Source organism: Macrotis lagotis, chromosome 1, assembly GCF_037893015.1.
Source record: "Macrotis lagotis isolate mMagLag1 chromosome 1, bilby.v1.9.chrom.fasta, whole genome shotgun sequence".
Classification (NCBI taxonomy): domain Eukaryota; kingdom Metazoa; phylum Chordata; class Mammalia; order Peramelemorphia; family Peramelidae; genus Macrotis; species Macrotis lagotis.
The window spans coordinates 190,603,534-190,628,555 of record NC_133658.1 but is presented as its reverse complement, the minus strand read 5'-3'; the positions used below and the strand labels follow the sequence as shown (position 1 = coordinate 190,628,555).

General features: G+C 35.6%; 1 pseudogene; it reads left to right on the top strand.

The window, feature by feature from the left end:
- The window catches only part of LOC141520522 (5-aminolevulinate synthase, non-specific, mitochondrial pseudogene), a 73,386-nt pseudogene extending 64,271 nt beyond the window's left edge, over positions 1 to 9,115 (top strand).
- Positions 9,116 to 25,022: the final 15,907 nt, after the last annotated feature.

Genomic DNA, 25,022 nt, shown 5'->3' with positions numbered 1-25,022 from the left:
TATCATTACTTTTTCTTACAGAATTCAACCCTAGTCTACTCATATCATACTTCTTTTGCCCTTTGACTGATACTACACAAATAATTAGGGAGCCACATGGTCAAGGTTTCTAAAGGGTACCATAAGGCCTAACCTATTTCAAATATGCACTGGTAAGTCATATGTGTGACATTTTTATTCCTGGAGTAAAAATTGAAGCATGACTTCAGGAGCATATTAAATTTGAAAAGGTGCCAGGCTCAAAAAAACTATCTTAGATTTGGATCCCAAGCAAATGAGGTGTAACATGAGGACATTGAACACCTAGATAATATGTAAAAAGAGGAGAAAATATTTCTCAAAGCCATAACTAGAGCTGTAAACTTAGTTCCTCTGACTTGTAGGTCCTAGATCCACTATCAGTGTCTTCTCAGATACTGGCCAGAATCCTGCCCTTTTCCTCTTAATGGACACCATAATTTGATTCTTGTTAAAAGTACCCCAAATCTTCCTCCAGAGTTCTGGCAAATCTCTGCTCTTCTATGCCCAAAATTGTCCCAAAAGATTGCATCCAAACCTACATATCAGGCTATGGCAACTTCATCACCTCCCTTCCAGAAAAAGTAAAAGAAACAACTCCAGTCAATGAAAAGGACAAAATTTCCAAAACTATGTCCTATTATTCTGAGAATTCTCAGCAAACCACCAATAAATCCCAACCTCTCTCTGGTCAGGGAACTACAGTTAAGTATCCCTTCATGGAAGTTCAGATGTACTAAAGAACCAGCATTGCTTTTCACAAGATGCTTCAAGAGGTTGTGCAAGAAATGCAGTCTTAAAGGAAAGAAGCTATTCAAAATCAATTTAATTTCACTGTGATTAACCTCAATAATGATAGAGAAGGCTAGAAATGTTTGCAAAATAATTTTCAGTGTCCCATGCAAAAACAATGACCAGGAAAGATTTCCCACTTCCTTCCAGACAACTTGCTAAAATTTGTTTCTACTTTCCAACATGATCATTTCTTTTAGAAGCAAAAAAATAATATGTGTAAAAAAAGTGATCAAACTTATTGAGTGTCTAAAACCATGATTTAGAAGGAACACATACTCCCAGTGATAGATGACTACACAGATTCTCTTGCTAATAAAAAGCAGTTATCTTTCTAGGGTGTCAGCAACTACCTAAGCATGAATCACTACCCTCGAGTGTGTAAGACAGTCATGAAAACATTAAAACAACATAGTACTTGTGCAGGAAGTACTAGAAATAGTTCTGGAATTAGTAAATTTCACATTGATCTACAATAATAATTAACTAATCTGCACAGAAAAGATGCAGTATTCCTATTTGCATCCTGCTTTGTTGTTAGTGGTTCTACTGTCTTCACTTTGTTGTTAGTGGTAACAACAAAAAAGGATACAAATTGTGAAATTTATTCTGATTCTGGAAACAATGCCCCTGAGATCCAAGGAATTCATAACAGCAGAGTGCCAAAATATATATTTCACCATAATAATGCAAGCCGGTTCAGAAGGCTGCTAAGGAGATCGGACTCATCAATACCTAAAATTGCTACATTAAAAACTATTCACTTAATGTATGATGTGATATGTTCTCTGGAAGAACAATGTGAGGTGGTCTATGAATGAAACTTCTGCTACAAAATTATATTGTGCTTGAGGTTATGGGATAGGTGACTGAGAGAGAACCATGAACAAAATGATCATTTCTGGACCCTCTGACAAAGACCTAGATTGTTATGGTGGCCATATCACCAGAACAAGTTCTTTAAGACAGCATACAAGACTTCCGGCCAAGATGGCAGAGAGAAGACAGGCACAGTTCTAGTCTCCTGATCTCTTCCCCATCTATCACATGAAACAAAGCTCTTAAAAGAAATCCGATCCAGAAAACCCAGAAAGAAAAGCCAGGAGAAAGAACAGCTACCTCAGGATTTGTCTCCCACAGCAGCCTTGGATGAATCGGGGTGGGTGAGTCTGGGCTCCAAGGGAGGATCACCCCGTTCAGCCAGATTAACAGCTGAATTGGAACCGGGAGTCTGAGGGCCCGAGAGCTGGACCTGCTGGATCAGCGGTGGGGCTGGACAAAAGGGGCTTGGGTCAGTAGGGAAGCAGAGGCGCTGGTGTTGGTGCTGTCCCCCTGGAGCTCGGGGACCAGGCCAGGGGAAGAGTTCTGATGCAGGAGAACTGCAGACACCATCCCTAGGCTTCTCGGGTCTGAGAAACTCTGAGCCCATGCCTCCATTGCACAGAGGCCTCTCCTCAAACAAAGGCAAATTACTTCCACCTCAGGCCCAGGTGTGTGAGCAGAAGAACCAGCCCAGCTGAGGAATGGCCTCAGGCCACGGTAAAGCCCACCATTGATTGAAGGCAAAAGAATTCAATAGCTACAATTCCCTCCCTCAAGCAAAGGGAGAAGGCCTCACAACCAGGGTCACAGACACCCCAGAGAGGGCAACAAGCACCTCCTACTGGCCAGCCAGAGAAACTGTACTCAGTAAAGCCTTCAGGTATCTCAAGCCCAGGTGAACCAGCCCCACCCCAACTCAAGGTCTTAGCATAATGAAGAAGGGTCAGCACAAAGGTGGATCCATAGAAAAAATTCTGGGAAGGGAAAGACCCCAACCCAGAGAGACCTGGAACCTCTGAGGAGAATACAATCTGGTCTCCAGCACAGAAAGACTTCCTTGAAGAAATAAAGAAGGAGCTTAAAAATTTGGGAGAGACAATTAATACCTTAGAAAGTACAATTGGACAAACACAAAAGGAGAATAAATCTCTCAGATCATCAATTGGACAATTACAAAATGAGAATAATTCTCTCAGATCCTCCAACGAGCAAATGCAAAAAGAAATTAATTCTCTCAAAACCTCAATTGATCAAATGGAAAGCTCTTTCAAAAGTAGAATTGACCAATTGGAAAAGGAGTTGCAAAAGGTTAATGAAGAAAACTCCTCCCCACAAAAAATAATGGATTCTACAGAAACTAATGACTCCATGAGACAGCAAGAGTCAGTTAAACAAAATCAAAAAATAGAAAAAATAGAAGCAAATGTAAAATACCTCATAAACAAAACCACTGACCTCGAGAATAGATCAAGGAGGGGTAACCTGAAAATTATAGGACTTCCTGAAAACATTGAAGAGAAAAAAAGCCTGGACTTAATATTACAGGATCTAGTGATGGAAAACTTCCCTGATATCATGGAATCAGAGGGCAAAGTAGTTATTGAAAGAGTGCATCGATCCCCACCAGGAAAAGATCCTAAAATGAAAACACCAAGGAATGTTGTGTCCAAACTGCAGAACTATCAGATAAAAGAGAAAATCCTGCAAGCAGCCAGAAAGGAAACAATTTAAATATCAAGGAGCCACAGTAAGGATCATGCAGGACCTGGCTGCATCAACTTTAAGGGATCGAAGGGCCTGGAACAAGATATTTCAAAGAGCACAGGAGCTTGGAATGCAGCCAAGAATCTACTTTCCTGCAAAGCTGAGCCTTCTCTTCCAGGGCAAAAGATGGACATTTAACAAAATGGAAGAATTCCAAAAATTTCTGATGAAAAGACCAGAGCTAACAGAAAATTTGGACATCAAACAGGAGGTTCAGGAGACACATGAAAAGGTTAAAAAAAAGGGGGGGAGAAAGAGGGGAAAAAATGCAATCCAGCAAGTTAAAATGGGGGGTAAAAAAAAAAGATTCTCATAAACCTTGAGAAATGTAACTCTAACAGAGAGAATACACCCAGCCAGAAATGATGGACATTCATGACCTATCCATGAGACTACTATCTAATGGGATGTAACTGGATTTAGCCCCACTTGGGAGAAAGACTCTCAGGAATTTTGACTCTATTCGACAGAATGTACAGAACTAGAAGGGACAGACACTCAGAATTTTCTAGGACTTAGAAGGATCTTAAAAAAAAAACACTACCACCCTAAAAAGGGGGACAGGAAAGAGATGGGAGGAGGGAGGGGATTGAATGGGGTAAATCTCATTACACTAAGAGGTACAAAAAACCTATGGTAATAGTGGGGAAGTAGGGAGCAGAGGAGAAACACCTGAATCTTCTTCTCATCAGATTTGGCTTAAAGTCAACCTACACATGTGCAAGTTAACTTAAAAAACATCTAACATTTCAAGTATTAAAAGGGGAAAGGGGAAGGGGGGATGGAGAAAGGGAGGGGGAGTGGGGGAAATAAGGGGAAATAACAAAAGGAAGGGAAGGGAAAAGGGAAAGGGAAAAGAAAGGGGAGGGTGTGATATAGGAGGGCAAACACACTGAAGGGGGTGGTTTTGAGAAACAAAAGACTGGGGATTATGGATAAAAGAGGGGAAAGGGGGAAAAATACAAACAGAGGGCAATAAAGAATAAGTAATGGTAACATTGAATGTGAATGGGATGAACGCTCCCTTAAAATGTAAGCAAATAGCAGAGTGGATTAAAAAGCAGAATCCTACAATATGCTGCTTACAAGAAACTCATTTGAAGCAGAGAGATACATATAGAGTAAAGGTAAAAGTTTGGAGCAAAATAAATTTTGCTTCAGCTGAAGTAAAAAAAGCAGGGGTAGCAATCCTTATCTCAGACAAAGCAGCAGCAAAAATAGATAGCGTTAAAAGAGATAAGGAAGGAAACTTTATTCTCCTAAAAGGCACCATAGACAATAAAGTCATTTCAATATTGAATATATATGCACCCAGTGGAACAGCACCCAAATTCTTAGAGGAGAAGCTGAAAGAATTACAGGAAGACATAGACAGCAAAACTCTACTAGTGGGAGACCTCAACCTCCTGCTATCAGGTCTAGATAAATCAAATTATAAAACAAACAAGAAAGAAATTAGGGAGGTAAATAGATTATTAGAAAAATTGGATATGGTAGACTTATGGAGGAAACTGAATGGGGATAGGAAGGAATATACTTTTTTCTCTGCAGTACATGGAACTTATACAGAAATTGAAGATGTACTAGGACATAAAAACCTAATGATCAACTGCAAAAAGGCAGAAATAGTGAATACATCTTTCTCAGATCACAATGCAATAAAAGTTATATGCAATACTGGGCCAAGGAAATATAGACCCAGAACAAATTGGAAACTGAATAACCTCATTTTAAAAAATGAGTGGACCAAAAAACAAATTATAGAAAGAATTAACCATTTTATCCTAGATAATGATAATAATGAAACAACATACCAAAACCTATGGGATTCATTCAAAGCAACACTCAGGGGATATATTATAGCTCTAAATGCTTATATGAGTAAGTTGGAGAAAGAGGAAATCAATGAACTAAACATGCAACTAAAAAAATTAGAGAAAGAACAAATCAAAAATCCCCAATTAAGTACCAAATTAGAAATTCTAAAAATTAAAGGAGAAATTAATAAAATTGAAAGAAAAAAACTATTGAATTAATAAATAAAACCAAAAGTTGGTATTATGAAAAAAACAATAAAATTGATAAACCTCTGGTCAATTTGATTAAAAAACAGAAAGGAAACCAAATTGCTAGTATCATAAATGAAAAAGGTGAACTCACCACCAATGAGGAGGAAATTAAAGTAATAATTCAAAATTATTTTGCCCAACTCTATGCCAATAAATATGATAATCTAAGTGAAAAGGATGAACATTTACAAAAATATAAGTTGCCCAGGTTAAATGAAAACAAGATTAAATACCTAAACAACCCTATCTCAGAAAAAGAAACTCAACAAGCCATTACTGAACTCCCTAAAAAAAATCTCCAGGGCCTAATGGATTCACAAGTGAATTCTACCAAACATTTAAGGAACAATTGGTTCCAATCCTATATAAACTCTTTGGAAAAATAGGGAAAGATGGAACTCTGCCTAACTCTTTCTACGAAACCAATATGGTACTGTTACCTAAACCAGAAAGAGTTAAAACAGAGAAAGAAAATTATAGACTTATCTCCCTGATGAATATAGATGCAAAAATCCTAAATAAAATCTTAGCAAAATGATTACAAGTCATCACTAGGATAATACATTATGATCAAGTAGGATTTATTCCAGGAATTCAGGGTTGGTTCAATATTAGGAAAAGTGTTAGTATACTCAATTATATCAACAACAAACCTATCAGAAATCATATGATCATATCAATAGATGCTGAAAAAGCTTTTAACAAAATACAGCATCCATTCCTATTAAAAACACTAGAGAGTGTAGGAATAAATGGACTGTTCCTTAAAATAATTAGCAGTATCTATCTGAAACCATCAACAAGCATTATATTCAATGGGGAGAGGCTAGAGGCATTCCCAATAAGATCAGGGGTGAAACAAGGATGCCTATTATCACCACTACTATTTAATATTGCATCAGAAATATTAGCAGCAACAATTAGAGAAAAAAAGAAATTAAAGGAATTAGAATTGGGAAGGAAGAGACAAAACTCTCACTCTTTGCAGATGACATGATGGTCTACCTAGAGAATCCCAAGAAATTATCTAAAAAACTACTGGAAACAATTAGCAATTTTAGCAGAGTCGAAGGTTATAAAATAAACCCTCATAAATCCTCAACTTTTCCTATATATGTCTAGCAAGAAACAGCAGGAAGAGCTAGAAAGAGAAATCCCATTCAAAGTAACCTCAGACAATATAAAATATTTGGGAGTCTATTTGCCAAGACAGACTGACAATCCTTTTGAAAACAATCATAAAACACTACTCACACAAATTAAATTAGATTTAAATAACTGGGAAAATATCAACTGCTCATGGATAGGTAGAGCTAATATAATAAAAATGACAATTCTACCAAAACTAAACTACCTATTTAGTGCCCTACCAATCAAAATTCCAAAAAATTACTTTAATGAGTTAGAAAAAATTGTAAGTAAATTCATATGGAGAAATAAAAAGTCAAGAATTGCCAGGAGCTTAATGAAAAAAAGTGCAAAAGAAGGTGGCTTAGCCCTACCCGATCTAAAATTATATTATAAAGCATCAGTCATCAAAACTGTTTGGTATTGGCTAAGAAATAGAGTGGTAGACCAGTGGAATAGACTAGGTGTAAAAGCAGGAGATGATTATAGTAATCTGCTGTTTGATAAACCCAAAGAGTCTGTCCATTGGGATAAAAACTCCCTCTTTGATAAAAATTGCTGGGAAAATTGGAAGTTAGTATGGAAGAAACTTAGATTAGACCAACACCTCACACCCTTTACCAAGATAAGATCCAAATGGTTACAGGACATGGACATAAAAAACAATACTATAAGCAAATTAGAAGATCAAGGACTAGTCTACCTGTCAGATCTATGGAAAGGGGAACAGTTTATGACTAAGGAAGAGTTGGAGAACATCACCAAAAACCAATTAGATGATTTCGATTACATTAAATTAAAAAGTTTTTGCACGGATAAAACCAATGTAACCAAGATCAAAAGAAATATAGCAAATTGGGAAACAATCTTTACAACTAATGATTCTGACAAAGGACTCATTTCTAAAATATACAGAGAACTTAGTCATATTTTTTAAAACAAAAAGCCATTCCCCAATTGACAAACGGTCAAAGGATATACAAAGGCAATTTACAGATGAGGAGATCAAAGTAATCTATAGCCATATGAAAAAATGCTCTAAATCATTAATTATTAGAGAAATGCAAATTAAATCTTCTCTGAGGTACCACCTCACACCTCTCAGATCGGCCAGTATGACCAGGAAGTATAATGATCATTGTTGGAAGGGAAGTGGTAAATCTGGGACACTATTACACTGTTGGTGGAACTGTGAACTCATCCAACCCTTCTGGAGAAATTTGGAACTATGCCCAAAGGGCAACAAAAATGTGCATACCCTTTGACCCAGCAATACCACTACTGGGTCGATACCCTGAAGAGTTGAGGAAAAAAGGGTAAAAACATTACTTGTACAAAAATATTTATAGCAGCCCTGTTTGTGGTGGCAAAGAATTGGAAATCCATTAAATGTCCTTCAATTGGGGAATGGTTTAGCAAACTGTGGTATATGTATGTCATGGAACACTATTTTTCTATTAGAAACCAGGAGGGACGGGATTTCAAGGAAACCTGGAGGGATTCACATGAACTGATGCTGAGTGAGATGAGCAGAACCAGAAAAACACCATACACCCTAACAGCAACATGGGAGTGATGTTCAAACTTAAAGGACTTGCTCATTCCATCAGGGCAACAATTGGGAACAATTTTGGGCTGTCTGCAAAGGAGAGTACCATCTGTATCCAGATAAGGAGCTGTGGAGTTTGAACAAAGTGCAAGGACTATTCCCTTTAATTTAGGAAAAAAACAGATAGCTTGTTGTCTGATCTTGTTACCTCTTAGATTTCTCTTCTCTTTAAGGATATGATTTCTCTCTCATCACACCCAATTTGGATCAAGGTACAACATGGAAACAAAGTAAAGACTGACAGAGTTCTCTCTGTGTGGGGGGGGGGAGTGGGGAGGGAAGCAAGATTGGGGGGGAATGTAAAACTCAAATAATATCTTTAATAAAAATAAATTAAAATTAAAACAATCCAATGATGCTAGTTTTATTTTCAGTTTCCCTCCTATTTATGCTTCTGATTGGCACTCTTGATTGGGTTGAATCTTAATGAGTTCAGAAGGTTATGCCCTTTGCTCACAGCACTAGCATAATGTCAAACTTATATCTAAAGGATATAGACATGGGGTGGCTAGGTGGTACAATGGATAGAGCACCGGCCCTGGAGTCAGGAGTACCTGAGTTCAAATCCAGCCTCAGTCACTTAATAATTACCTAGCTGTGTGGCCTTGGGCAAGCCCCTTAACCCCATTGCCTTGCAAAAAAAAACTAATAAAAATGGATATAGACCTCCCTGTGTTTTACTGTCCAAGCCAAATCACTACAGTCCAGGTGGCCAGTGCTACTAAGAACACAGAGGTCTATGACAAATGCCTAAGTAAAAATTAAATCTACACCCAACTCATCAACTCCCCAACAGTGCCATTACCCAGAAGAGGAGCTCCTCCATGTTGCCCTGAACCACATTCCCCAGTTACTGAACTATTTCCTAGATAATCTGCTGGAGATTCGGAAATTTGTAGTTCAGCTTCTATAGGACACTCTTACACTTTGAAGTTTTGAATGAAAAAGAAGAATCCTACTTCCAAAACATGAGCAATCTGATTTCTTTTGATGCCTCATTTTAATCTCCATAAGGCTACCTGATGTCTTCCAGTCTCCTAATCAAATTGTCTTTATAATCTTTATATACGAATTAATTTGTCTTAAATATTAATCCATAGTAGAAACAATTCTGAAAATAAATTGGCATTAAAGAAAAAAAGGAAGGGAGAAGACCAGAAAAATAGAAGGAGATAATGAAAAAGAGAAATTCTACCTAGTTCACAAATTTGCCTAGGTACTTCTTTTTTTTAAGGTTTTTTTGGCAAGGCAAATGGGGTTAAGGGGCTTGCCCAAGGCCACACAGCTAGGTAATTATTAAGTGTCTGAGACCAGATTTGAACCCAGGTACTCCTGACTCCAAGGCCAGTGCTTTATCCACTATGCCACCTAGCTACCCCATCTTTTTCTTAAAATAAATTTAAAAACTAAAAAATTAAATCAAGATGCTTACAGTTTACATACATTTCTCCTAGTCCTGCATCAATCGTGTAAGTAAATTACCTGAAGTCGCACAATAAGTACCAAATGCAGGATTCAAACACAGATCTTCTGATTCAATCTCTAGTATTCTTTTCTCCTATATTGTACATGAACAGAATCTGTGGAGAATTGCCAAAATAACGAGCAAGTGGTAATCTCTGCATATAGCCCATAGCACAAAACTTTGGAAACACAGAAAATTGATTTTTCTCCCCACTATCAATACATGCTTGCTAAGTAAGCCAAAGTAAACTCTATGTCTCATTTTGCCTAAATATGAACTGGGAAGATTAAAGTTCACAAAATCTCTAATTGCTAACTCATGGAAGCTTTCAGGTAAAAAGTAAAACAAAATACATCTCCTGTTTCATGGATAATATTCCTCAATTTTTCATAAGAATAAGATATTGACTTGATCATTTTGAATGACAAAATTTTCTGTGTCTACAATTGTCCCCAGTATTATTAAGTAGGTATTCTCTTTAAAGTGGTAGCATAACTCTACTATTCATGCTTGTAAAATGGAAACAGTAGTGACACATACTTCTCCTGTTGTGGGAGGATAAAAAGAAATTATATTTGTAGAGCGTTTTCCAACTATTAAAGCCACACATAAAATTTTTTTTATCTATTTCTTATTATTATAAAGCAAATCTGTCTGATAGGTACTACATCAAAATCTCCAAAAACAACATTTAAAAGACTAGTTACACCTATTCTTTGTTTTTTAAAACACATGAGTCTATCAATCCTAATAAAATTGACTAAACCCTGATCAGCCTTTGTTATTGTTTTGACTTCTTAAGGGTATATATCTTTATAAGGTGATGTGGTCTTAAGAGGAGAGAATAACTTTACCTTTAAGGGCTATGAGATAACACAAGTATAAAATTAATGTAAAATTAGATTTAAGTTTTTACTGTGCAGACACAACTTTCCTATTCCTGTTCAAAATCACATTTATCAGCAGGTGTTTCATTTCTAGAAGACAACTGTTCAAGACATTAAGCATAACTTCATATTACACAGGAGAATATTTAATCATATTTGCCAGAATGATGGGGGTTAGGCAGTAGCAATTCAGCTGGGAGGAACCTGGAGCCATCTGATCATAAAAACATCAGACTAATACAATGAAGGTTTTGTTTCTTCCTTTCTTTAGTTTAAATAAAATCAAACAATCCCATCAAAAGGGAATTAAATACATGGATAGTTATTCAGTACTGATCATCTGAACTAACCTTAATCTGATTTTATCAAATAGTATTAGCTATCAAAATCTTTCCTCTTTAGAATCATCTTGAATATAATTCTGTACTTCAGTGACTCTGTGATCTCATCAATGTGATAACTACTTCCACCACTGATGCATCTTGTAATTCATTCATGCCTGACCATACCATGTGATTCAACCACCACTTCCCTAAAATTTTCCACAAAGAATCCACCCAACAAGCTAGCTTTCTTCTGGCTCTCTTGGCATTCTCAAAGAAAAATAAATATTTTTACTATAACCTGCATTTTAGGCACAAGAATACAAGAAACATTTTATTAATGTATTGTTGTGCTTAATCCAAAATATTTCTAATTAGAGAGACACATGTCCAAAATGGAATAGTCCCTACCTTCCCATTCACTTGGACATCTCTCTATATACCAAGGAAAACTGAGATAACATTTATAGGAATCTTAAACAAGGAAAACTTTACAATATATTAAAATGCAATTTGGAATTATCATTGTAGGATGATAGTCACAAATGTCATCAAATAAGTTAATACTTATAAAAGCACTTGGTACAATCTCTGGTATACAGCAGGTGCTTAATAAATGTATGTTCTATTTCCTCTTCCCTTAATCTTCACCTAGAACTACTCAAAAATTACTCAATTCCTTCCTCAATAAATCACTTCAAGAACTGAATGGATCTCCTCTCTGCAGATAAATTTCTTAATCTTCTGAATAGGAAATTGTCACTTTTAAACCTACTTGTACAACACAGATATCAGCAAAGTTCATGTGATCCTCCAGGATCTGCTCAGTGTTGTTCCTTTATGCTATTTATCACCTTTAGTAGACAGCACAGAATGATATCATTATTATGAATAAAAGTCATGAATACTGTTTCTCTAGAAATTATTTTAAAATGTACAGAACACATCCAAATGTTGGAAGAAGGATTCATCCATGGGGAAAATGTTGGAAAAACTGACCTCTGAGGTCCCTTCCTACTCTGTTTCAGTGACTACAACAAATGTATTTACTTGATCTCCTAGTACTGAAAAGTTAATGTGAATGAGTTAGAGTTAGTGTGAGTGAATTAGTTAGAGTGAGACAAGTTAGAAACCTTGGGAAGGCAAATTGACTATTTTATATCACTGATATTCAATACAATATTCCTTTCCAAACTGTCTAACTCATCAGTAAATATTTATTGAGTCCCTAATATACTAGTCAATGATACAATTATACAAAGACAAAATGCCAATAAATTAAATTCAGCAAACATTTACTAATGTTTGTGTGCCAGACATTATTTTAATTCCTAGAGACACAAAGATAAAATAAGACCCAGTCGCTACCCTCAAGGAGTTTACAAATTAATGGGAAGAAATATAGCATATGTGTGCAAATCCAAGTTCTACCATATTCCATGTGAAAAGGACAAAGGAGAGATTCAGACAAAATACCCCTGGAAAATTCGAGAAGGGAAAATCACTTTCCTATATGGTGGGGAGTTGTAGAAAGGGTGTACCTTAAAGGAAGAAACAGATTTCAATATTCATTCCTTTCTCAAAGGAGGAAGGAGGGTATTATAAGTATGATGGACAGCTCATAATGGAAACAAAAGACACTAGGACAAAAATCAAGAAATGGCAGTCCAACTGAAGCATGGGAATGTGAAGAGGAAATCAACCTCAGGCAACTCTGATTCCGACTTTAGTTTAGAAAGAACTATTTGCCAGGGTTGCAATTATGTATATGGCTTTATTTCCCTGAACTTGACTAAAAATATGACCCAAGAGTGGTAGTATGAGTGAAGGTGAGGTACATGGGGCGGCTAGGTGGTATAATGGATAGAGCACCAACCCTGGAGTCAGGAGTACCTCGGTTCAAATCCGGCCTCAGACACTCAATAATTACCTAGCTATGTGGCCTTGGGCAAGCCACTTAACCCTATTGCCTTGCAAAAAACTAAAAAAAAAAAATTTAAAGATAAAGGTACATGTTTCTTAGTATCCTTTTTCACATTGGTAAATGTTCCTCTATCAGTTTTGATGCTATTAAATATTTTTATCTAGATTAAAAGTGAAGGTGGTCTAGTTTTTGGTTTTGCTTTATTCTTCTGGAGATCCAGAACCATACTAACTCAAATGACATAGTCTACTTAATTAATTGTGACTGAATTCATGAACATATTAGTAAGTGTTTTACAACTGGGAGGGGTATCGTTTCAAGTTTAATTTGTATTGTTAGTACTTCTAAAAATCTAGATAATAAATAAAATGATAAATCAAGAACTGATTTGTAGCAATTACTTATTTCTGAGATATAAATGCTGACATTCAGTTGGAAGACAAGAAAGACATTAGCACAGGACCATACCTGTATCCAAAAACAAAGTGCTATGCTCTGTGAGCAAAGCAGAATTTCAGTAGCTCAAAACATGAGATTTGCAAATTTAGAGACATCTCCATCCCAAATATTCATACAGATCTTTTGGTACCTGATCAATGGTAGAACCCTCCAAACTCACATTTGTCTGATCAGCCACCATCCAGATATTCTGTACATTGGCCCCGACATTGTGATATCAGTATGGTCTTCAAGTATGAAGAACAAAAATGAATGAATGAATAAAATAATTGACTCTGGCAAGTCAGTCAGAGATAGCTCCAGCTTACCCCTTGCGCATTCCAAAAAAAGCCTTGTCTTTAAATTCTTCTTGACATTGTCACTCAAAATTAAATACTCTGTTGATATTAATAAATTATGGCTTGTTCAAGTTCCCAAGTTGTTAGGAGTAAATTATTTGTTATTATGCTTTCTTATGTCATAGGGAAAATGAAAATCACTAAGTTCAGAGAAGTTAGGTCTCCTTTGAACAGAAGCCTTGGATGACTCTAAAAGATACCTGAAATGGTACTATTTATTTACCATAGAGCCAAGAGCAATCTACTATTATATTGCTATGGTTCTTGATTAAAAATACTATTTCTATTATGCTAATAAAACTACAATTATACTATGACTTTAAATGTCATGAGCTAAGTTGGTTTCCAGAGAGTGATCCAACTTGGTTATTTTGCAAAATGTGCTCCACATTCCAAATACATGAGTCACAAACTTTTAGAAGAAAATAAAATGATATCTTGGGTTCTACATATGTAGAGAAATTGTCCTTTCTTAAAGAGAGCCATGAACTCCTCAAATCCTGCATTTTTAAAAATATTTTCCATTTATGAGAGATATGAAACCTCTAAATACAAGTAATATTACATATCAAAGAAAAATATGCTCTTTTTTGACAAGGCAAAGAGGTTAAATGATTTGCCCAAGGTCAGACAGTTAGATAATTATTCAATGTCTGAGTTTGGATTTGAACTCAAGTCTTCCTGATTCCAGGACTGTGTTCCATCTACTGGGCTACCTAGTTGCCCCAAGAATATGCTCTTATTTTTTTTTATTTTTTTTTATTTTTTAGGGTTTTTTGCAAGGTAAATGGGGTTAAGTGGCTTGCCCAAGGCCACACAGCTAGGTAATTATTAAGTGTCTGAGACCGGATTTGAACCCAGGTACTCCTGACTCCAGGGCCAGTGCTTTATCCACTATGCCACCTAGCCATCCCAAAGAATATGCTTTTAACAAAACTTTGATATGATTTTTCAAGGTACGGGAAATGAGTAGAATAATCAGAGTTCCTAAGTTCTAAACACTAGAGAACAAATATTTCATTATTTCCACTATGGTCCCATTTCTGTTTTATATCTGCCATATATTTAAATCAAATAATCTGAATTGAACTTAGTGTTACAGATTAATTCTAATTCATAGTCATTGTGATCCATACTACGTCTAGGGAGTCTGACTACAGAAAAATCAAAATATCCTTTTGGACATGAAGCAACTATATAGCTATTGACAGAGTTCCTAAGATAACCCTAATATATTGGCTTTGTGAGTATCATGGTTTGTTATAGAAGCAAATAAAAAATCCCTTAAAAAAAAGTAAAGAGAGGACACTGTATATTCTCAGGATATTTCACGGATAAGCTCTAGCTACAACTTTTTTTCAACTATCCACATGATTTGACAATGGAAAAGATTTTTCTTTACTGTTCAGCTGTTATCTAATTTCACATTCATCTGATATTTCTGGGGCTGCCTCTAAGCTTCTAAAACTAAGTGAACATAAATAAGATTATCTGCAGCTAATGTCAAGAGAGTAAAGGTTTAGTTATTAAGTAGTAAATATTAGTGGGACCACGATCAATTTATTTGGGGAGAAAAATGACTTTTGGGTTTTCATGACACTGAGATTATGAAATCATTCAATGGATAAAATAAGTTAATTTTATAACTGGGTAAAGTATATTATTTTACATTCTCTGACTATTCAGAACATTGATATCATAAACATCAAATATATGTCTGGTAGCTATGTATATATCACCTAAAATTTTTATCCTGAATTACATTCACAAAAGAGGCAGCTTGGGACGAAGGAAAGACAGAATCAAGAAGATTAGCATTCAAGTACAGCTTCTAAAATATACTGGCCTTTGATTTCATAAACCTGGGGATGAATTTCCATTGTCTCCAGGCAACTCTATAAGAATATTTTTGTTGAGAAGGTATGATCTATATTGGTACTGATTAATCTGTTTCCAATTATATGCAGCAATTTTATTAGCTAGAGTCAGAGAGAATTATCTCACTGGGAGTTGCCTATATTTTGATGAAATCATGGGTCCAGAATAAAAAAAAAAGAAGAAATTCAATCACAAAAGAAATTGGCATCATAATGAAAAATTAAGTAGGAGCATTCAGGTAGTATGATATTTGGATTAAAGAAAGCATTATTAGAATTCACCTTTTGATTTTTTGTCAAGTTAACTTAATGAACTTCCTTATCCAAATTTCTAATACCTGCATATGTGATCTTGTGTTTGCCAAGAGTTTTGCAAACATCCCAAAGAAGTCATTGGGACAAAATATGGTAATATTGAGAGGAAACCCAGAATCTCTTCTGAACAGAATAGTTTTCAAAATTTCTTTGGAGAAACAGAATCATAAAATATTTAATTGTACCATCAAAATGAGACAAGGTAGTTATATAATAACAGAGAAAAAAATCAAGTTTGAAATTTTCCAGACCACACAAAAAAATGAAAAAATGGTGAGCTAGAGGAAAAGGCTAAAGGAAGATAAAGCCTTCAAATTTCCTTACCTTTTTCATCATGACAATAGTGCCTCTTCTCCATTTCCTGGCCAGTAAGGACTACATTAAGATATTCCCTGAGTTCCCTCTCTGAAAGGCTGGGTTGTCTATTCCATTTAAATATGTTTCAGACTGTGAGGAATAGACCGAAGAGATGAAGAAAACTTTCATTAAGCAAGTCTCAAGAAAAAACTAAAGCAGCATGATATAATTAAAAGAACACTGTCTTAGAGTAAGGAGAGACTTGAGTCCAAATTCTTTCTCTAACACTACTTTTGCGACCTTGTAGAGGTCATTTATCTTCTCTTAGATTCAATTTTCTTACTCAAATGATGAAGATAATATATTTACTGTGATAATATACTACTCCATGAAGTAATACTTACTTCACAGTCTTATTGTAAATGAGATTTTTATATTGTTTCATTGTTGTGATTCTCTATTGATATCATTCACTTGCTTCAGTCATATCAGACTTTTTGTACCCTTTGGGGGGTTTTCTTTGCAAAGATACTGGAATGGTTTGACATTTTCTTCTCCAGTTCATCTTACAGATGAACTTTACTTGTTCTTAGTCACACAGTTTCTGAGGCTGAATTTGAACTCAGGTCTTCCTGATTCCAGGTACTACATTCCATCTAATGAGCAGTTTCCATAGTAAAATATAAAATAAGCATCATAATAGATCTCCATCTACCAGAGTCATCCCAAACCCATATACACATTTGAATTAGGCAAGTTTTCCTGGAAAGGTGAAAAAGTTATCCCCAGGACTTTTTTGACATGCTTCCTGTTGACTGTTAATCATATTGATATGACTTTCTAGTCACCTAAGGTCATTAAAAAGGTCCACTCATATGAAATTGAGGTCCTTCATACTTAGCTAATTCCCCAAGATTTGGGGTCAGAATACCCTACCCAAATGAACACAAGGTTTTCAAATGAGGTTTGAGAGGGAGCATGCTTCTAATCAAGCTAAATAGTGCTGTATCATTCCCCACCCTATAACTAATTAAACCTTTTGTTAAATGTTGAATGACCTACAAGTGTGTCTTTTCTTTTCAATATTAGACTCAAATAAACAGAATTAGCCTAAATCAGTCCTATTCAGTGTGGGGGAAAAAATTTCTTTGACAATATTTGATAAATCACTTAGCTTGCAGGCTTCTAAAACCACAGATACCCCTTCAAATAAGCTTAACTCCTCCATGCAGTACTTTTAAAGTTGATTTCTTGAACCAAATTATAAGCCTTTCACCCTAAGAAACTTCCCCTTATTAGAATCAGTTCAAAGTTTTGGTCTATCAAGACCTTTTCAGGTAATGGCTGTCATTTTTTGTGTTTGTTACCCCTCTCAGTTTAAAACAACCAGTTAAAGAGTTTATTAAGAACTCCCTTTATGACAGTCATGCTCTCAAATACTAGGAATACAAAGAAAAAACTATAGTCCTTGCCCTCAAGGAGCTTACATTCTAATAGGGAAGGAAATGTACACAGACAGGTGCTTACAAGATTCATACTGAGTAAATAAAAAGTATTATGTTGTAATATGGTAGAAGTTGTCTTCTAAAATTTAATGAATGTACAATATACAACTTTATAGAAATCATTGATAAAAATGAAAAGCAGTAGAAGATTAAACACAAATACCCTGTTAGAGAAGCTTTGGGGGAAGCACTTCTTAGAGACTTTCTTCCAAGTTGACATCAAACAATTAATTACTGTGCTTATTTATTCAACCATTTTTTAATCTACATAGCTGCAGTATTGTCTGGTCTATATGTTGACATCTTCCTCAGCCTAGCATTTTTTCAGTTAAATCTAGGAAAAATCTATCAATAGCACTTACCGATGTACTAGATACTTTTTCTAAAAATGAAATGAAATCAAACTGTCACAACCTGTTTTTGAGGAAGCCTCAAGAAGCTTATTTAAACTGAATGTTAGTTCTTAGTTGTTATCATTGATATCATTAGTATCTGTATCTAGTATAATAGGTCAAAAGTTCTTGATCCCCTCAGAGTTGTTCTCATCCTACAGAAGAGAGCCATAAGACTTGGAATCTGGAAGCTTTAGGTTCAAATTTTTGTACCCTTTACTAGTTGTGTGACTCCAGGTAAGTCACTAAACTTTTCTAGGACTCAATTTCCTCTTTTATAAAATGAGAGAGTTAGACTCTGTCAATCCCTAGGAAACTCCGGGACCCCTACCCTATTCTGACTAGCAATTTCTTATCAACCCCTATCCCCAATGGAAACTCCTGGGAATCTCTGCTATGATAAGTAGCTTCTAACTGTCCCTTTTTCCAGATAAGTAGCACCAAGGATCTTTTCAAAACCCCTCGCTTCCTACAATTTGGCTATGCTGTTGACCCTAAAGATAAAATCAGCAGCCTACTGCTAGATTTGTCTAGAAGTGATCTAACACTGATCCTGTGGTTTTTCTAGGAATGATATCATGGTCCTCTTCAAGAATGAATGACAAGGGGCAGCTAGGTGGCGCAGTGGATAGAGCACCAGTCCTGGAGTAGGGAGGACCTCGATTCAAATCTGACCTCAGAAACTTAGTAATTACCTAGCTGTGGTGGCCTTGGGCAAGTCATTTAACCCATTGCCTTGCAAAAACTAAAAATAATAAGAATGAAGCACAAACAACAACAAAAAAAACACAAGAGTTATCACCATGCAATAAATAACTTGTGATCCACCTACTATTCCATCCACTTACCTAGATGCCCCACCAAGTAGATATAGCTGTCTGTAACTCCCTTCACTGAACTTCCTTATCTAAGTAAGGCAGTGGTTGATCTAAATTGTAATTGTTTGACCTTCAATAAATGTCTTTATTTATAGATTTCCTTTTTTATCTCATTTTATATAGGATTAAAAATTCAATAACCTTGAAAATCTTTTCAAAATCTAATGATATGACACTGCCAAAAAAACCCTTGGTGCTGATGGAGTGTCGCTGCCATTAAGGTGATAGTATAATTTCAGTTCATTAAAGGGAGATTAGAGGGAGCTATTTTATAGTTTCTCCTTGTGTAAACTTATTACTTGCTTTCCTTCTCCAAGAGTTCTCTTTTACTCCCTGCCCCACTCCCCTTTCCACTTACTGGCATCTCTCTCTTTCCAGGTGAGAGATTACTGGAGGTCCAAAATTGTTCCCTCACTTATAGCATTTGTAAAAGCTTGCTCCCACTATTATCACCCACAAAATGCTAGTGATTCATACCCAGAAGAACTTCCCTAGTGCCATTCATATTGACTCATAGACTCTGAATTTCCACATGGTCTTAATATTTTCTGAATCTATGCTCTCATACTCTCATCAATATTTCCAGAAGAACATTAATTCTTCATTCATACTCCATTTTTCATTTATTGCTCTATGAACCCAAGGACCCTACTTCCTTCCTACCTCTAAATCATTGGAATCAAAAGGACATCTAGAAATTACCTTCATGAAAATTTGAGAAAATTACTGATAGTATAGGAATAAGACTATAGCACCTTCCCTCAACAGTTGTTTTTCAATTCAAGTGTCTCCAATGTCAAACACAGCAGAAGACAAAAATGTAGAAAGATTTCAGACTTTTTTTATAGGGTGAAGTCTCTGAAGACATTACTAGATCTACTGACACTATTTGATGGCTCTTTAGCTCACACAGTTAATACAGTGGAGGGGAGATTTGATTTTCCCCTTCCCAGTTCAGTTGATGTAATCACAGGTATAGTCAAAATGAAGAGATATTTACATGTTAACATGCTGTGGATTCCTGGTTATTAAATGAAATAAGGTAAAATGAATGACTTGGGATGAAATTTTCCCATACTTCTGGAGGGGGGGGAGTGATTAAAATAATAAAGTCCTGGGAACAACTGATGTTGGAAAGTTGAAGCCAAAAGTTGGGAAAGAACTTAAATTTTCATCTCTTGAAAGAAGAGGAGAGGAGTATTTCTCCTCCTCTCCCCCTCTTCCATGAGTCACAAGACACCCTATCCCATAACTGAAGACTATTTGAAAGATTTCAAGGAACAATCAAGGGAAAAGAGACATGTATTTCAGATAGATATAGAGAGGCAATCATTTGATTCTAGAAGTTTCTTAGAGTGAGACTTTTGGTAGCAAAAAAGAGAACTATCCATGAACTAAAGAAACAGAAAGTTCTGGCAATAGAGAATTGAGGTTTGTGAAGACTAATTAGGAAAGAAAAGATTTCAAGACCTAGTAATACCATTGATGGGAGGAGCCATGGCCAAATATTACTTGCACCATTGTGTCAATCTGCTCTTCCCTAGGACACACTTGCTTTTAGTATGATCAAGTTAAAAGACCTGGATAACCTACATCCTAAGGTGCTGAAAAAACTCAGCTATGATTGCTCTGTCACAATAGGAGAACTTTTGAAGATACTTGAAAATGCAAAAGAAATGAAATGGGAAATTGTAATCTCAATTTTCAGAGTGCTGAGTCAAACGATCATAGCTATAGAGATGGAATCTCTATAGATGGAATCTCAACGAATCTCTAGTCCAACTCCTTCATTTTACAGATGAGGAAACTGAAATCCAGAGAGGGTGATTTACTCAGTTTCAACACAAGTAGCAAGTATCTTAGGCAAGACGTATTCAGGTGCTCTAACTTCAAAGTCAGCATTGTTTCTATTACAATAATTCAACTCAAAAAGCATTTTAGGTACAATGCTTGATTCTGGGGACACAAAGACAAAAACAAAAATAATCCTTGCCCTGAAGGCAAGGGGTAACAATATTTTCTTAGAAAGTTAAATTAAAAATGTATACAAAGTAATTTTATGACAGAGGCATGGTTCTAATGTGAAAAGCAATTTGTTAGCAGAACGGTAGCTCCATAAAACACAACAGAAAGGTCTATCACAGGCATGTAGTGGATAAAATTTTATAAGAATGTTAAATGACTTTGCATGCTGCTGGCCATTTTTTCAGGAGAAACGATATAAAGGTAGAAATTTGTGTGACTGGAAGAAAAAGATAGACCTGTCATGTATTGCAAGCAAGATCTAACCGATGAGCTTTGCACTCTATCAGAATCCACTCAATGGTCAAGGAACAAGAAGTTCCCCTGGGAGAAATTTATGAGAGAATATAAACAATAATTACACAAAATAAGCAGGTTTGGACAGACTGTGATCTGAATTGATCTGAACATCAATGAGATTATCAGTCCATTGGATGCATGGCTGGCAAGGTGAAGCTATACTGATAATTTCATTAGGGACAGTCATTGACAATCAACAAAGAAATGGAAAAAAATCCCAAAATTCCATTTTACTTATTTTAATAAAACAATAAAACTGTAAATAATTGGGAATTAATTTTCCTGATAAGAAAGTTATTAATTTTTGTTATTATGAAGACACTTAGATATCAAACATGCATTCCATTCCTATGGGAGCCAGGGATGAAAATGCCTTTGTTCTTGTTCATCTAAATGATTCAAACTAACCCCTTATTTAACCCTACATATTGTAGAAATAAAAATCTACAGGAGCAGTCTAGGAATACCATAATTGACACAAAAGTACCAAGCTCAATCCTCTGGGTAATGTATGTACCCAGAGAAATTATTATGATATCCTCATCAAGGCATTGACAGGAGGGATGATGAGAGAATACTGATTACCATTCAAGAGTCTTTGGAAAAGTTTATTTTCCAAAGTCTCACTGAGAGCTACCAGATCATAATGTAGCCTTAATCACTGATACCCAACCCTGCCATAACACCTTCAGTGAAAAATATCCTTTTCTTGAGCCAAAACCTCAAGCCATGAAACATCCTCAGAAGGAAGAATAGTACTGGCTGAGTATTCCATAAAATAAGGAAAATCACCACAATCACACAATACTTACACAAATATCTCTATAAATTTGTCCAATATATAAATTGCATGAGTCTCTTCCCCTCAGACTCAGAGTTTATCTTTCTGGGTATAGTTCCCCAGTTTGGGGTTACTAGAATAGTAAAGTGGACCTACCTCAATATTTTTGCTTGGTTAGATTAGATGACTTCCATTTAGTTGAGTCACTAAAATTATAGAGAACATACTACCTGCTCCTTAGGACCTACAGTATTACTTCAAAATGCATAAAAAGGTGTATTACATAATAGTAACTATGGTGGTTTCATCAAGTTTGTGGAAAAATTGAATTGCCTTAGAATGCATTATAGATCAAAACTTATGATATAGAAAGGGGACTGAAAGATTTATAGATTGTTGGACCTCTTTTCATCTACACTCCTAAAGAAAGGATCCTCCAGATTCTCTGTTTTTCTGTAAATCTAATTCAATCATTCAAGTCTGGAAAAGTAATAGAACATTCTCCTACTGGCAAGGAAGCTGCTCACATGGCAAAGAATAGAAGCTTTATAATTGTATCTGCCATATGGACAACCTTCAAAAGAGACCAACTGAAAGAACTTTCTCTCCCTGTCCTTATCACACAAATCCTAAGGGATTATAACAATCACAGTTCTAGAGGAGAGGTTCATTTCATGAACCAATTCATGGAGGAGTAGAACTAGGAAGAGTGTTCTATAGAACAGGGCACTTTTCCTCAAACATAACACTATCTTCAGGTTCCATGCCATTGCATTGGCTGTACCACAAACCTAGAATTCATTTCCTCCCTACCCATTCTTAGAAGCTTTAGTTTCCTTCAAGGCTCTGATAAAATTCTCTCTAAGAAATATTTCCTGATGTGAACTACTAATGTCATCTCTAGAAATTACTTTATGTCGATGTAAGATATGTCCTTTCCATGATGTGGTACTAAAGGTATAATTTCATATAAATTAAAAAGGCTAGAATAAATCTGTGAAGGATGTAAATTTAATACAGTTTACCTCTTTGATACAAATCTCTCCCCATTCCTGTCCATCTTCCACAAAGAGATTATCTTAAAGCACAGGCTGATGATATTATCCTCACCCCTACTCAATAAATTCCAGTAGTTCCCTATCACCCCCAGAATCAAACATAAAGCCCCGTTTTTTGACATTCAAGGTCCTTCCTCACTCAAAACCCTCTCACCACTACTTTTCCAGTCTTCTTACCCCTTACACATTTTCCTCAACTTCCACACAAGACACTCATTCTCCCCACTCTGAAATATTTTCACTGGCTCTGTCCTCCATACCTAGAATTCATTCCTTCCTCATATCCATCCCCAGAATCTTAACTTCCTTCAAGTTAAATCTCACTTTCTACAGGAAACTTTTCCTGATCCTCCTTAATTCTAGTTCCTTGCCTTTGTTAATTATCTCTATTTTTTCCTGCATGTAACTTGAAGCTTCCAAGAGATCTCTCCCCAATTTGACTGTCAACTCCTTAAGAACAAGCACTGACTTTTTTTATGTGTATACACAGCATTTAACATGCACCTGGCCCACAGAGGGTGCATAATAAATATTTATTTATTGACTAGACTTATTATCCTGTAGCTTACTTATGTTCACAATTACAAAGCTAGTTAGCTCTAAAATCAGTGCTGAAAATGAAATTTGCTGGTATAGCTTTGAATTCATCACAAATTTATCAAGTAAAATTTAAAAACAGAAACTTGAAAGAAAGGAGAGAGTGAAAACAGAAGAAAAACAAAGCTATTTTAAAATTTAAGAGCTTATACCTGGTAAAAATATTTTTCCATTCATATAGCCTATAAGTTAATATAGTCTATATGTCATTTTATTTGAGAGGAAATGGATAGGTAGAGGAATAATTTATTAAACAAACTTTTATTAAGCATCTGCACTAAAGTTCCCTAAGACATTGAAAGTCTTTTATGTAACTTACTAAACTGCCTCACGTTTACCAGCATGTATGGGGGAATTTTTGTTTCAGACAGTGCCTAGAAAATTATCCTTTTTTTTCTACTGAAATTTTTACTTAGATTCATTCATTAATTCTGAGATTTTTCTCCATTATAAACTGAAACAACAGCTTTATCTCAAGCAAGAATTCTTGTTTTTATCAATTACTTCAACAACTTGTCATTGGGGGAAAATGTGCCTTTTCATTTGGTTTCTCAGGTGCTAATCAATTGCTAATTATCTTTACCCATATTGACTTTCTCCTACTGTTTCTGCCATACAGATTAATGAATGGCATTATGAAGGGCCCAATATCACACGTGGGGAGAAATGGATTGATTCATGCATTATTCACTACACATAAACACATACACTTTTATGGGGACTTTGAAGGATTTCAGATGGAAGCACTAGGGAAGGAGACAATCAAACAAGCAAAGACAAGAACCTAGGACAGGAAAATGATTTACAGGAATTTTACTGGAAGAAAATAAGCCAATCTATGCAAAAAAAACTCAGAGGCATGGGGAAAAATATAATGAAAAGAGGCAGGAACAGTATATGCCTCTGAGTGAATGCCCTACTATATAACACCCAAATGATTTGGATTTAACATAGAGACCCTCAGTAATAATTAGTGGTTTCTGATCAAATTTAGAAGTTTTCTCCCCCCATTATAAAGAAATGAACTCAAAGTAGGCCAAAACTATCATAAGCACCTTTCTACATCCATTTTGGTACTCTTTCTTCAACTATAGTAATAATGGCTCATTTCTATAGAGTACTTTCTATACAGTGCCATGTAACTGAGAATAAAAGAAGGGGGAAAGCTCACTTTTAGCATAGAGAAATGATATTTGAAATAGACCTTTAAAAAAAATTTTTACCCCTGTACTGATGTAGAATCCACTTCTCTATAGCTTCTATAATTAGGAATACTTAGGACTGTGAGGTATGAGCAGAAATCACAGGAAGGTCGAATATTGTTGAGTATAGACAAAAGCTTTCTAAAAATTAAAGCTACTCCAAGGACTCATTTTTCATTATTATTACATATGATAATGTC